Consider the following 14,756-nt stretch of genomic DNA (forward strand, 5'->3'; position numbering starts at 1 on the left):
GCAGGGAAATATTTCTGCTCATTAGAAACCTAACTGCCCCCAACCAGTACTAATGCTTAGAATCTCTCTTCTCCCTTTGGCAATGAATGGAAAAATTAACACAGCTCTGAAAATGACCTAGATTTTAGGAAGCTATGTTATTGAAGAAAAGCATAAAAAATGTCTGTCATCATAAACTCTGATTAAGCTACTTGTTTTGTTGTATTTTTGTTATTTAAAAATGTAAATAATTTAAAGCAATTTAAACAGGCAGAAAAAGATTTTTTGAACAGACGACATTGTAAGTGGTGGTTTATAAGGAGGAGGTGGGAATAGCTTCATGAGACACTACTGTTAGCTCTAAGTGATACATCAATGCCCCTTCTGTGCGTCAGACACTGCATACAAGTCCTAGAAAGCTACAGGGTAAGCCTGCGTGTTGGCCACATGTTTATGGATTCTGATTTGGTAGTTCCAAGTGAAACCCAGACAACTACACACGTGCTTGAGGGGCTTCTGATTTTGGTTCTCGAAGGAAAATGTTTGAGAAGCACAGATTTAAAATACCCTCCTGTCAGCAGAGACATGGAAGATGTTCTCCGTGTGACCTTTCTCTTCTCTACTGAATTGGTTCCCTTATCCCAATTGGCTCATTTTACCATCCTCTCTGAAACCTTTGCAGATCACCTTCAGCAAGTGAATGCAGTTTCCCAGTGCCCACTACATATTCCTTACAGTAATACTGCTTTAGCACACTGAGGTATACTTATTTTATTTTATACTGTTTCCATCTATTTTGTTTGTTCTTTAAGGACAGGAACTAGGACCACTTTTTCTTCTTACTTATTTTTTAAGATCACTGGTGCAAAGAACCAGGGCTTCCCTAGTAGCTCAGCTGGTAAAGAATCCACCTGCAACGCAGGAGACCCCGGTTCAGTTCCTGGATCAGGATCTGCTGGAGAAGGGATAGGCTACCTACTCAAGTATTCTTGGGCTTCCTTTGTGGCTCAGCTGGTAAAAAATCTGCCTGCAATGTGGAAGACCTTGGTTCAGTCCTTGGGTTGGGACGATCCCCTGGAGAAGGGAACAGCTACTCCCTCCAATATTTTCTCCCGGGGAATTCCATGGACTGTATAGTCCATGGGGTCACAAAGAGTCGGACATGGCTGAGCAACTTTCACTTGATTCACTTCAGTTTATAGGATGCACCAATACATACTGAAATGAACAAATATACTGAAATGAATAGATAAAAACAACTGATCAACTGACTGTTTCTGTGTAAGATGACTCTGGCTTTGGAAGAAATGAAACACGTGGAAAACATCATTTGGTAGGATCTGTGTTTATTATGCATGCCCAACTTCATGATCATTTTGCATTCTCTGCATAATTTTTAAGAACATATGTTCTTGGCAGATATCCTGGTTTACAACCTAAGTAAGTATCTAGGAGTCCAGTCATTAGTATCTATTGTGTAAGTCTATATTTAGTATCATAAAATCTAATGGAATCCCAAATTACTGATCATAAGAAATAGCTGATTTTTAAATACTGAAAGTAAAACATCATGCTAAGTGCTTTAATTATTTTTTCCTTGAAACGGATGGTTTTATTATATCTGACACTATTAAGAAAAATGAATTCTTTGGGGGACTCAACTCCGAAAAGGCTGCACATTTTAAGTGCTTTCTCTTTGGGTGAAGATTTATTTTATTTTAATGTGGGACCACTTAGTGAGTGAGAAGGTTGTAAAAGACTTTTGTGTGCACATTAAAATTTTACATGCTCTATGTTCTTGATATTTCACAATGTATATCATTATATATTTCCTGAAAAAATAGAGGAGCCTTCAGAATGAAAATATTAATACATAAAATTTCCATTTGTGTGTACCTAGTATGTGACAAACACTCAGAAGGCTGCTTTATGTATATAAATAGACTTGAGGGTTTAGTGTGATATGATGGTTTCTTGTGGGTACTTTTCATTGAATGAGAGATTCAACAGTTCAACTAGACCTGCTAAATGGTACCTGCTCAAGTTCCTTTATTAATAGTCTTTAAGAGGATATGCTTATGCTCATTTTCTTGTGCTTTACTTTATTATGCTTCAGAGATATTGCATTTTTTACAAATTGAAGGTTTGTGGCACCTCTGAGGCAAGCTAGTCTATCAGTTTCATTATACCAAGAGCATTTGTTCTTTCATCTCTATATCTCACACTTTAGTAATTCTCACAATATTGTAACATTTTCATTATTGTAATATTTGCTATGGTGATCCATGATCAGTGGTCTTTGATGTTACTGTGACTCACTGAACTCAGTTGATTGTTAGCATGTTGTTTTTTTAACCAATAAAACATTTTTTAATTGCAGTATATACACTATTTTTTTAGACATGGTACTATTGCACACTTAATAGGCTATAATCGGAGAAGGCAATGGCACCCTACTCCAATACTCTTGCCTGGAAAATCCCATGGATGGAGGAGCCTAGTAGGCTGCAATCCATGGGGTCGCTAAGAGTTAGACACGACTGAGCGACTTCACTTTCACTTATCACTTTGATGCATTGGAGAAGGAAATGGGAACCCACTCTAGTATCTTGCCTGGAGAATCCTGGGGACAGCGGAGCCTGGTGGGCTGCCATCTCTGGGGTCGCACAGAGTCGGACACGGCTGAAGCGACTTAGCAGTAATAGGCTATAATATAGTGTGAACATAACTTGTATATGTACTAGAAAAGGAAAGAATTTATATGACTTGCTTTATTGCGATATTTGATTGATTGGGGTGCTCTGGAATCGAACCTACAATATTTCTGAAGTATGCTGGTACTTACATATGTTTGATTTTTTTATGAAAATCTATAATCATGAGAATATGCTTAATAAAGCATATAAAATGACACTGGAACATAACTTTTGAAACTGGAACTACTTTGAAAAATCTAAATTGTAAGTGTTAGTCGCTCACTTGTGTCCAACTCTTTGTAACCCCATGGACTGTAGCCCGCCAGCTCCTCTGTCCATGGAATTCTCCAGGCAAGAATACTGGAGTGGGTAGCCATTCCCTTCTCCAGGGGCTCCTCCCAACCCAGAATTGAACCCAGGTCTCCTGCATTGCAGGCAGATTCTTTACTGTCTGACTGGGTTTGATCCTTGGGTCTCAAAGAGTTGGACAAGACTAAGTGACTAACACTTAATACTTTGAAAAATGTAAGGAGAGTACTCATCACAACTGAACTTTCCATGCTATGCGCCTGTGAAATGCCCGTATGGTCTTGCCTTGAAAGATGTTGCCCCTTCAAATGGAGACACTGAGCCTAAACTAAAAAGTCTATTGGACGTTAGGAATCATGATTTCAGCCTCATTTATGGAGGCTTTTCTGGGGGAGAATTTCTTGCCATGAACATGACACAGCTAAATTAAAGTGGATTTGGGGTCTGCTTTCACAGTTAATAGTATAGATGATTCTGTTATTTCCAATTTTCCTTGTGGATCCAAACCAGAGAACAAATTTTAAGGTACATTAAATATGACATATTTTTCAATAATTTCTCTTGAATTCAACATGTATTTGGCCTGTTCCTGTATCACTTCGGCTAATATAATCCCCAAATTCAGACATTCTCAAAACTTCACCTACACATTTCTTTCCCACATTGAAGACAAAAAGTTTCCCTCCACAATTTCTTCTCTCATGTTACTCAAAGTAACAATTGCTAGAAGCTACTGGGAAAAAAAAAAAAAAAGGTTTGGATGAAAGATTATATTTGCAAAGTGTGACTAAATTATGAGGATGTATCTTGAATTGCATGATGTTATGAACTAGAGTTTTACATTCAAAGACAAAAGGATTTTTTAAAAAGTATATATTTTGAAATAAAAGCTGAGATTCAAATATCCTTTGATAAGTGCCACTGGTTTTCAAACTAGCCAAGGGGAATCGTCTTCTTGGTGCCAGACTCCAGGTCTTGAATGCCCTGTTCTTAAGGAGGATCCCTGAGCCCAAGATATCACACTTCTCTTCTGGGTCACCTGCTAGGAATATGTGTCTCAACTTGATTTCTCTTCCTCCTCTCTTGCCAGAGTCCATGTAGGTTTTTGTTTTGTTTTGTTTTTTGTTTTTAATTACCTTGCATACAGAATGGTTCCAAATAGGAAAAGGAGTACGTCAAGGCTGTATATTGTCACCATGCTTATTTAACTTATACGCAGAGTACATAATGAGAAATGCTGGGCTGGAAGAAGTACAAGCTAGAATCAAGATTGCCAGGAGAAATATCAATAACCTCAGATATGCTGATGACACCACCCTTATAGCAGAAAGTGAAGAGGAACTAAAAAGCCTCTTGATGAAAGTGAAAGAGGAGAGTGAAAAAGTTGGCTTAAAGCTCAACATTCAGAAAACGAAGATCATGGCATCCAGACCCATCACTTCATGGGAAATAGATGGGGAAACAGTGGAAACAGTGTCAGACTTTATCTTTTTGGGCTCCAAAATCACTGCAGATGGTGACTTCAACCATGAAATTAAAAGATGCTTACTCCTTGGAAGGAAAGTTATGACAAACCTAGATAGCATGTTGGAGAAGGCAATGGCAACCCACTCCTGTACTCTTGCCTGGAAAATCCCATGGACAGAGGAGCCTGGTGGGCTGCTGTCTATGGGTCGCACAGAGTCGGACATGACTGAAGTGACTTAGCAGTAGCAGCAGATAGCATACTGAAAAGCAGAGACATTACTTTGCAAACAAAGGTCTGTCTAGTCAAGGCTATGGTTTTCCCAGTGGTCATGTATGGATGTGAGAGTTGGACTATGAAGAAAGCTGAGTGCCGAAGAATTGATGCTTTTGAACTGTGGTGTTGGAGAAGATTCTTGAGAGTCCCTTGGACTGCAAGGAGATCCAACCAGTCCATTCTAAAGGAGATCAGTCCTGGGTGTTCTTTGGAAGGAATGATGCTAAAGCTGAAACTCCAGTACTTTGGCCACCTCATGTGAAGAATTGATTCATTGGAAAAGACTCTGGTGCTGGGAGGGATTGGGGGCAGGAGGAAAAGGGGACAGCAGAGGATGAGATGGCTGGATGGCATCACCAACTCAGTGGACATGAGTTTGAGTGAACTCCAGGAGTTGGTGATGGACAGGGAGGCCTGGCATGCTGCGATTCATGGGGTCACAAAGAGTCAGACATAACTGAGCAACTGAACTGAACTGAACCTTGCATATAGAGGAGCCATTGTGCTAGTCTTCAGGTGGCTCTATATTTAGTTTTGATGTGCTGGTGGAGGGAGGTGGACTCCAGGTTCCTCTTCTGCCATCTTGATGCCAGCCTTTCTAGTCTTGCACTGGTAGCTGGATGATTTGGTGTGGTCTATTTGCTTGAGACTCAATGTCCTGATTTGTGATGTTTGCAAAATGATATAATACGTACCCCCGATTAGTTTCTGTAGATATAAAATGAGTCAAGAGATTTAAGCACATATTCCAGTGTCTGTCTCACATTAACAACCTTGGATGTGTTCCTTTGCATTTCTCCCATCATGAACTGAAAAACCTTACTGATATTGGTATTGAGAAAGGATCACAAAATCAAGACTTAATCAAATATCAACAATTTGTTGTTGTTCAGTTGCTTAGTCGTGTCCAGTTCAACCCCATGGACTGCAGCACACCAGGCTTCCCTGTCCATCACCAACTCCCGGAGCTTGCTCAAACTCATGTTTGAGTCAGTGATGCCATCCAACCATCTCATCTTCTGTCAACCCCTTCCCCTCCTGCCCTCAATCTTTCCCAGCATCAGGATCTTTTCCAATGAGCTGGCTCTTTGCATCAAGTGGCCAAAGACAAACAATAGCAATTTAAGGCTTTCACAAGTGTGTGTAAGGCTTTAAAGAAGCCTGTCATTCTAAGGCTGAACTTTAATAGAATGTGAAAGTTTGAACTCTAACACTTTTAACAAACAAAACCTAGAAATTACTGATTGGTTCAAATTGTTTTTAAGGAAAAACTAATCTGTAACAAAAACTTGGCATTAAGTGCACAGGCTCTACCATTTGAATAGTTAAATAGATCAGTTGAGCAATCAGTCACACAACAAATGCATTTCATACAGAACACTATCATCTTATCCTAATAAGTGCACTATGACCTTCCCCCCCACCATTACCATTTTACCGATGTGTTGTTACTATTTTTATGGCAGCAGGAAAACTGAATACTGTGGAACATCTTCATTGGATTATGGAATTTAACAAAATTTCTTAAAGAATTATATACATGTGTTAAATTTTAACATATTTTTAAAAAGACTGTCCCTTGAATATGTTTGAGAAAGTGATTGGTGAAATATTATTATATGATATTTAATAATATTGTATAGATAATCTAATGTACTTATTTATATACATATATCTGTCAGTCTTTGTCAGATTCTCTAGATCTCTACTGGGATTTAACTTCAGACCCTGTGGTTCAAAATCAAAATACCAGGGACTTTCCTGTGATCCACGGTTAAGACTTCATTTTCCAATGCAGGAGGCATGAGTTCAATCCCTGGCTGGGGAACTAAGATGCGTCGAGGCCAAAAATCCAAAACATAAAACAGAAGTAATATTGTAATAAATTCACTAAAGACTTTAAAAAATGGTCCACATTTTTTAAAAAAATATTAAAAGTAATCAATATATTGTAGAAATCTTGAGCAAGAAACTATCCAGGGAAAAAACCACATCCAGAATGGCTAAAACATTAAGAACTATGGAAAGTAAAGTGCAAAATTTCCCTGTAGGGATTCCTCCATCCTCTAGAGCACACTTAATGGATATGGATTAAACTGAAGATGAGATCTCTACCAAAAATGATAAAGGTGCATTTAGTTAATTTAGTAATTAGAATTTTCAATTTTGGAAATTTTATTCAATTATCAACTTTTGATTCTTTTTTCTTTTAACCCTTTGAACATTGTAATCAGATTTTAAAGGTGTTTTTTAGAGTTTTCATTTTTATTTTTTAAATTTAATTTTATTTTTAAACTTTACAAAATTGTATTAGTTTTGCCAAATATCAAAATGAATCCACCACAGGTATACATGTGTTCCCCATCCTGAACCCTCCTCCCTCCTCCCTCCCCATACCATCCCTCTGGGTCATCCCAGTGCACTAGCCCCAAGCATCCAGTATCGTGCATCGAACCTGGACTGGCAACTCGTTTCATACATGATATTTTACATGTTTCAATGCCATTCTCCCAAATCTTCCCACCCTCTCCCTCTCCCACAGAGTCCATAAGACTGTTCTATACATCAGTGTCTCTTTTGCTGTCTCGTACACAGGGTCGTTGTTACCATCTTTCTAAATTCCATATATATGCGTTAGTATACTGTATTAGAGTTTTCATTTTTAATTTATAGTTTGTCTTAGGTGAATAAGTCACCATAATGACAAGTCAGCATGCTGAGCAAAGCACATTTTTTGAACTTTGTCATAAACTGAATTGTGTACCAACCACATTTATATATTTATCTGCTAACCCCAATGTGACTGCATTTAGAAATAGGGCTTTTAAAGAGATAATTAATGTTAAGTGGGGCTTTGCTGGTGGCTCAGGTGGTAAAGAATCTGCCTGTAATGCAGGAGACCCGGGTTCAACCCCTGGATTAGGAAGATCCCCTGGAGAACAGAATGGCTACCCACTCCAGTATTCTTGCCTGGAGAATTCCATGAACAGAGGAGCCTGGAGGGCTATAGCTCATAGGGTGGCAAAGAGTCAGAGACGAATGAACGACTAAATGCTGCCGTAATCCGATAGGACTGATGAACTTAAGAGAAAAAGACAAAAGAGATCTTTCTCTCACTCACTATATCTGTACACAGAAAAAAGGCCATGTGGGAGGCCAGAAGGAGGCTGCAGGCAAGTCAGGAAGAGAGGTCTAAGCAGAAACCAACCCTTCTGGCACCTTTATCTTGGATTTCTAGCCCCCAGAACTGTCTGAAAATAAATTCTATTATTTAAGCCATATGGCTTGTGATATCTTATTACAGCTCTTAAGCTAACACCAAGAACTATAAATTATCTGAAATAACCTTCCAAAAAATTATGATGGCAATGTTTAAAGAGATAAAATCTTCAAAATAAGAAAAGAAAAATGGCAAATCTCTAATTGGAAATCCCAGATATAAAAAATAAAGTTATTCATTTATATAAATAGACATTAATTATCAGAGTAAAAGTAGATTTCTTATCACAGTGCTGAAACTATTGCAAACCTCAACCCCAACTGGCTGGGCCCAAACATAAACATATACAAGTTCTGGGCAGTATATTATGAAAATTATAGTTTAAAAATTAATGGACAGTTTCATTATTTTTTTAATTTATTTATTTTGCTGCTAAGTCACTTCAGTGGTGTCCGACTCTGTGCGACCCCATAGACGGCAGCCCACCAGGCTCCCCCGTCCCTGGGATTCTCCAGGCACGAACACTGGAGTGGGTTGCCATTTCCTTCTCCAATACATGAAAGTGAAAAGTGAAAGTGAAGTCGCTCAGTCGTATCCAACTCTTAGCGACCCCATGGACTGCAGCCTACCAGGCTCCTCCATCCATAGGATTTTCCAGGCAAGAGTACTGGAGTGGGGTGCCATAATTGGAGGCTAATTACTTTACAATATTGTAGTGGTTTTTGCCATACATTGACATGAATCAGCCATGGGTGTACATGTGCTCCCCATCCTGAACCCCCCTCCCACCTCCTTCCCTATCCCATCCCTCTGGGTCATTCCAGTGCACCAGCCCTGAGCACCCTGTCTCATGCATCGAATCTGCCCTGGCGATCTGTTTCACATATGATAATATACATGTTTCAATGCTATTCTCTCAAATCATCCCACCCTCTTCTCCCACAGAGTCCAAAAGACCGTTCTATACATCTGTGTCTCTTTTGTTGTCTCGCATGTAGGGTTATCATTACCATCTTTCTAAATTCCATATATATGTGTTAGTATACTGCATTGGTGTTTTTCTTTCTGGCTTACTTCACTCTGTATAATAGGCTCCAGTTTCACCCATCTCATTAGAACTGATTCAAATGTATTGTTTTTAATGGCTGAGTAATATTTCATTGTGTAAATGTACTACAGCTTTCTTATCCATTTGTCTGCTGAAGCATCTAGGTTGCTTCCATGTCCTGGCTAAATGCTGAAGAGGGTGTGGAGAATCATGGACAGTTTTAAAAGAAAACTTGGGACCACTAGCTAGTGGAAATAGATTTCAAAGTCATGTTCTTATGTTACATATGATGCCAACTGGGACTATGATATAAAGAGTCTGCTTAGTGCATTCCACATTTCCAGGTGGAATGTCTGGGGGAGGGGATAAGGGATGAGGATGCTATGTTCAAACATTGAATTTAACAGTGACCTTCTGAAGCATGGAGTCCTAAGTGGTGACTTATGGAAGCTGAAGTGTTACAAAGCAACACTGATGTGGCTGGAGAGAGAGAGAGAATAGTTATTTCTAGTGCTTGAACCTCAAGGGAGGTTGATTGGAGAATTTAGAACAGTTGACTCCCTTCTTTAGCCCTAACTTAAATCAGACTCTGACCTCAATTCTGTCTGAAACTTAACTTTTCCCCTGAAAAGTGTCCTGGCTTGTTTCTGACCTCACTAAATATTGCAAGTCACATATGCATTTTTCCACTAAAATGTCATGATGTTCAGTTGGAACAGTCTGGATATCAATGTTGCTCTTTTCAAAAGAAAGAAGAAAAAGGGCCCATGCTTTGTTTTCCTTTTCTGTCAGCAAGGGTCATTGTGAAGAGCCAGGTGGCAGCTGGACCGTACTTGCCCCAGCCCACTGGGACATGATGTCTCCTCTTTCTCTTTCTGCCAAGAAGGCCCGCCTCTCTCAGTGTGTTCTCGGGTTTGAAGCAACTTACAAAGAAATGTTACTCTCTGTTTTTTAAAAATTTTGGGAATACAAATGTATTTCCAGAAAAGCAAGATGAGAATTTTGTTATAGTTCAGTCACGAAGTCCTATCCAACTCTTTGTGACCCCATGGACTGCAGCATGCCATGTGTAGTATTAATATATTTTCTTAGGGTTCCTTCTTTATCTGTGATGGCAGTTTTGAACTTTCCTAAATTCCCTTTTTTGATAGAAAAATTGACAGCAATCCAGGGTTATAGCCATTCTAGATGAAATCTTTACACAGATTTCTACAATAAAAAAATAATAATGATTACTTTTGCTTGTTGCCATAAATTTAAATGTTTGCACATAATTCTTCCACTCAAGGTGATATTAGTGATAAACCTGGGATGGGTGCTCTGTAAACATTAATAACATATCAAAATGTGTAACTTGTCAGTCAATATTTCTACAAAATTTACCTGAATAACGGAATATGAGGCACCAGTGACCATCAGAACAAATGCAAAACATCCAGATTGATTAAAAGAATTGGAGAAAATTGTTAATGTATGATAGCTTTTTAAATGTCTTTGCATTATTTGATTGAAAGAGCATGGCTGGCGTCTCAGCCCTACATTTTAATGTCATTAAAAGTGCCTCATTTCTAAGACAGATGTTAAGAAAATGTAATTTGGTAATGTTTTAATTTTTATAACTAAAACATATTACATTTATAACTAGGAAATGATACACATTTCAATAATAATGACCCAGGAATTTTGCCTTTCAAAAAAGCTGAACATTACAAAATGGAATTGTAAGCAATGCCAAATCTAAGCCTCTGTTCAAAATACATAGACATAATATATAAAAAGTATTTTACACTTTTACATTAATACATAAATATCAATATTCAAAGTCATGAGCACAGAGAGAAAACCCATAGTCAAAGGGAAGTCAGGACTACATGTAAATGATCTGGGTCCAACTTACAGTGTCATCTGAGAAACAGATGTCAAATGCATCTCATACCTGATAGAAAATAAGAACCCAGTTCCCTATGTGTGAGTAAAAGTCACTCAGTTGTGTCCAACTCTTTGCAACCCATGGACTATATAGTCCATGGAATTCTCCAGGCCAGAATACTGGAGTGGGTAGCCACTGTTCCCTTCTTGAGGGGATCTTCCCAACCCAGGGATCGAACCCAGGCCTCCCACATTGTAGGTGGATTCTTTACCAGCTGAGCCACGAGGGAAGCCCAAGAATACTGGAGTGGGTAGCTTATCCCTTCTCCAGTGGATCTTCCCAGCCCAGGAATTGAACCAGGGTCTCCCACATTGCAGGTGAAACTTCCCTCAGTTGGTTAAGAATCTGCCTGCAATGTGGGAGACCTGGGTTAGATCCCTGGGTTGGGAAGATCCCCTGGAGAAGGGAAAGGCTACCCACTCCAGTATTCTGGCCTGGAGAATTCCATGGACTTTAGAGTCTATGGGGTCACAAGAAATTGGACATGACTGAGAGACTTTCACTTCACTTCACTTCTTTACCACCTTAGCTATCAAGGAAGCCTCCCTATGTGTAAATAGGAATTAAACCTAGTATCTTTTAAGTATGTTGTGACTAAATGGGTACCATCCCTCTAGGTTGCTGACCTAGAGTTAAATTTTCATTTTTATGAAAGAATAATGATCAGAATAACAACAAATTTCTCATCACCAATAATATGTATTAGAAGATAAGGATGCTATAGCTCCAAAGGGTTGAAGGGATAACTTTCTATACATGTCCAAGTTAATACTCGAGTTTGAGGGCTGTATAAAGACATTGTCAAGCTTAGAAAAATTAAGATGATGCACTAAAGAGAGACTGAAATTAAAAAAAAGACTTCAAATTTAATAAATAAAATATAAATATATATAAAGTAAACTGATAAACTATGTTGGAAATCTATTTACAAATTAATCACACATTATGATGATAATGACATGAATTATTTTATTGTAAAGCAAACCAGAATGTAAATTTTAACAATAATGCATGGAAGATGGGAAGAGGATAGTTAGAACGAGAGAAGTTAAAACATTCTGAGGCATTATTCTTGGAGAAAACACTGGTCAATTTAGAAAATGTGTTAAAGATATGAAATATATGTTAGAATTTTTAAAAACAAACATACAAACAGTAAAAAAAAATTGAATATTTAACTCAGATATGGTACAAGAATAAAGAGCTACCTTTTAAAACATATGGCTTCATAACTAAAGAATGTCAGCGTTGAACAGCCATGCCAGCCCTGGATGCTTTACTCAAAATTCTGCATGTTATCTTCAGTTTCATTGAAGTCTTTGAATTTTAGGTTTTCTCTGTTGTAGATACTTAATTTATACTTAACTAATACAGAATTCGGTTAATAGCACTGGAATCCTGCCACACAAAACTAGAAGGGCATTGGGTTAATTCTGAGGCAAAAGATGAATAGGGCACAGACTTCAAGCTATAGTAACTTTATAGTAGTCAGAGTCCACCCTTTAACCAGAGAAATAGATACAGGAGGATCTCTCTAGGTATCAATATCTGTCATCCATCTGTCCATCAATCTATTATCTCCATTTTTTCTATCATCTCTCTATCAATCTATTATCTATATCATCTATCTTTCTATCTTCATCATCATCTATGTAACTGTCTTCACGGCTTATGTGATTGTGAGGGCTTGCTGGTCACATCTGCAATCCATAGGGCAACCCATCAAGGACAGGCTGTTAGGCAGGGGCTAAAACTGTAGTCCATAGGAGGGATTTCTTCTTCAAGGAAGCCTCAGTTCTGCTCTTAAGTCTTTTCAACTGATAGAACCAGACCAACTCAGATTTAAAGTCAACTGATTATGAACTTCAGTCATATCTACAAAAGATCTCCCCAGCAATACCTATATCTGTATTTGATTGATTACTGGGAATTGTAGTCCAGCTAAGTTGCCATCTCAAAAGACCATCACAGTAATCTATGCTATGCTGGCAAGAACATGCAAATTTCATGCCTGCAGTGGTTTAGAAAGCATTGACCCTTTGAAGCTTCAGCATTATTTAAACTGTACAGAAAAACTCAGAACGTGGCTGTTAACTGTCTTATCCTTGGCAATTTAAGGAAACATAGATGAGAAAAATAAATTCAATTTATACTTAATGAATTTGCAAGTGGAAGTCAGAAATGAATAAATTCTACAGATGGAGACTCTCTCTGCCTGAGAACTGTCTCTGATTCATTTGGGGATTCAAGGATTAAAATCCAAAACTGAAGCAATGTTAAGAGATGTCATCTTCTCTAGATTAATGCAGAAGTTCAATTTATTATTAATATCTATTGTTTAGTTGCTCAGTCATGTCCAGCTCTTTTGTGATCTCATGGACTGTAGCCCAACAGGTTCCTCTGTCCAGGGGATTCTCTAGGTGAGAATACTGGCGTGAGTTGCTATTTCCTTCTTCAGGGCATCTTCCTGACCCAGGGATTGAACCCACATCTCCTGCCTTGGCAGGCATAGTCTTTATCACTGAGCCACCAAGGAAACCCTCACATATTACCTAGGAACCCTAAAATTAAAGCCCTAGTAAATAGATGCAGTTGTTAACTGGGGTTTTGCGTTGTTTTTCTTAGGGAAGATGTGAGATTGCCTCACTTTGAGAATAAGGGTGCATTTGGAAATTTTGATTTCCAGGTAGGTGGATTATGCCAACACTGTGGTTTGTTAGCCCAAAGCCAATATCCCTTCCCTTCTACAACACTGGGATTTTACTGTGTTTACTGGCATGCAAAGGACAAAGTCATGTCCTTAAAAGGAAGAGATAAGTCCTCCCCTTACAATTTCTCCCTTGCTACCAGCTACATGCTTTTACTATGGTTGGAGTCAGATGGGTCATTTGAACTATGAGATGGAGGTTTTAAGGACTACAGAGAAACAAGAAAGAAATAGTTTGTATTTCTTACATTACAAAGATGTGATACCAGTCAGATAGTTAACTATCTTATTTGAACCACTATATTTTAATGCTGCTGCTACTGCTAAGTCGCTTCAGTCATGTCCGACTCTGTGCGACCCCATAGACGGCAGCCCACCAGGCTCCCCTGTCCCTGGGATTCTCCAGGCAAGAACACTGGAGTGGGTTGCCATTTCCTTCTCCAGTGCATGAAAGTGAAAAGTGAAAGTGAAGTCGCTCAGTCGTGTCCGACTCCTAGCGACCCCATGGACTGGAGCCTACCAGGCTCCTCCATCCATGGGATTTTCCAGGCAAGAGTACTGGAGTGAGGTGCTATTGCCTTCTCCGATTACCTTACTGTAACACCTTAACCTACATCCTAATTGATATGCATCACAGATTGGGATTACAATGGGGATTGCATATAATTTATAATATATACAGTAATAAAAATCAATTTTAAAAGATATCCTTCTCTATATAAAATCATGAACAGGCAACTCACAGAAAGAGAAACCTAAACAGCAACCACACATGTGGGAAGACTTTCAACATCCCTAATAACAAGGATTGTAAATTAAAACAACAGTGATGGGTTTTTAGTCGTCAAGTTTTCAATCGATAAAATTTTTGTCAATAGCGCATGCTAGAAATGGAAATTGGTACTTTCACATGTTTTGGGGATGGTAAATTGTATGAACACTTTGGAAAGTAATTTTGCACTCTCTAATAACATTAAAATTTTACCTGTTCCATGTCTCAGTAATTTCCATTCTTGGATAAGTGCATCACTTCTTGCATCATTTAGAGTAAGAAAGTCATAAACAAATATGGAAGTAACATAAGTACCCATTAAATGTGAACAGATAAGTACAGCATGGTCTAGTC

The sequence above is a fragment of the Bubalus bubalis genome, chromosome 12 (genome assembly GCF_019923935.1).
Source record: "Bubalus bubalis isolate 160015118507 breed Murrah chromosome 12, NDDB_SH_1, whole genome shotgun sequence".
In the NCBI taxonomy this organism is placed as follows: Eukaryota; Metazoa; Chordata; class Mammalia; order Artiodactyla; family Bovidae; genus Bubalus; species Bubalus bubalis.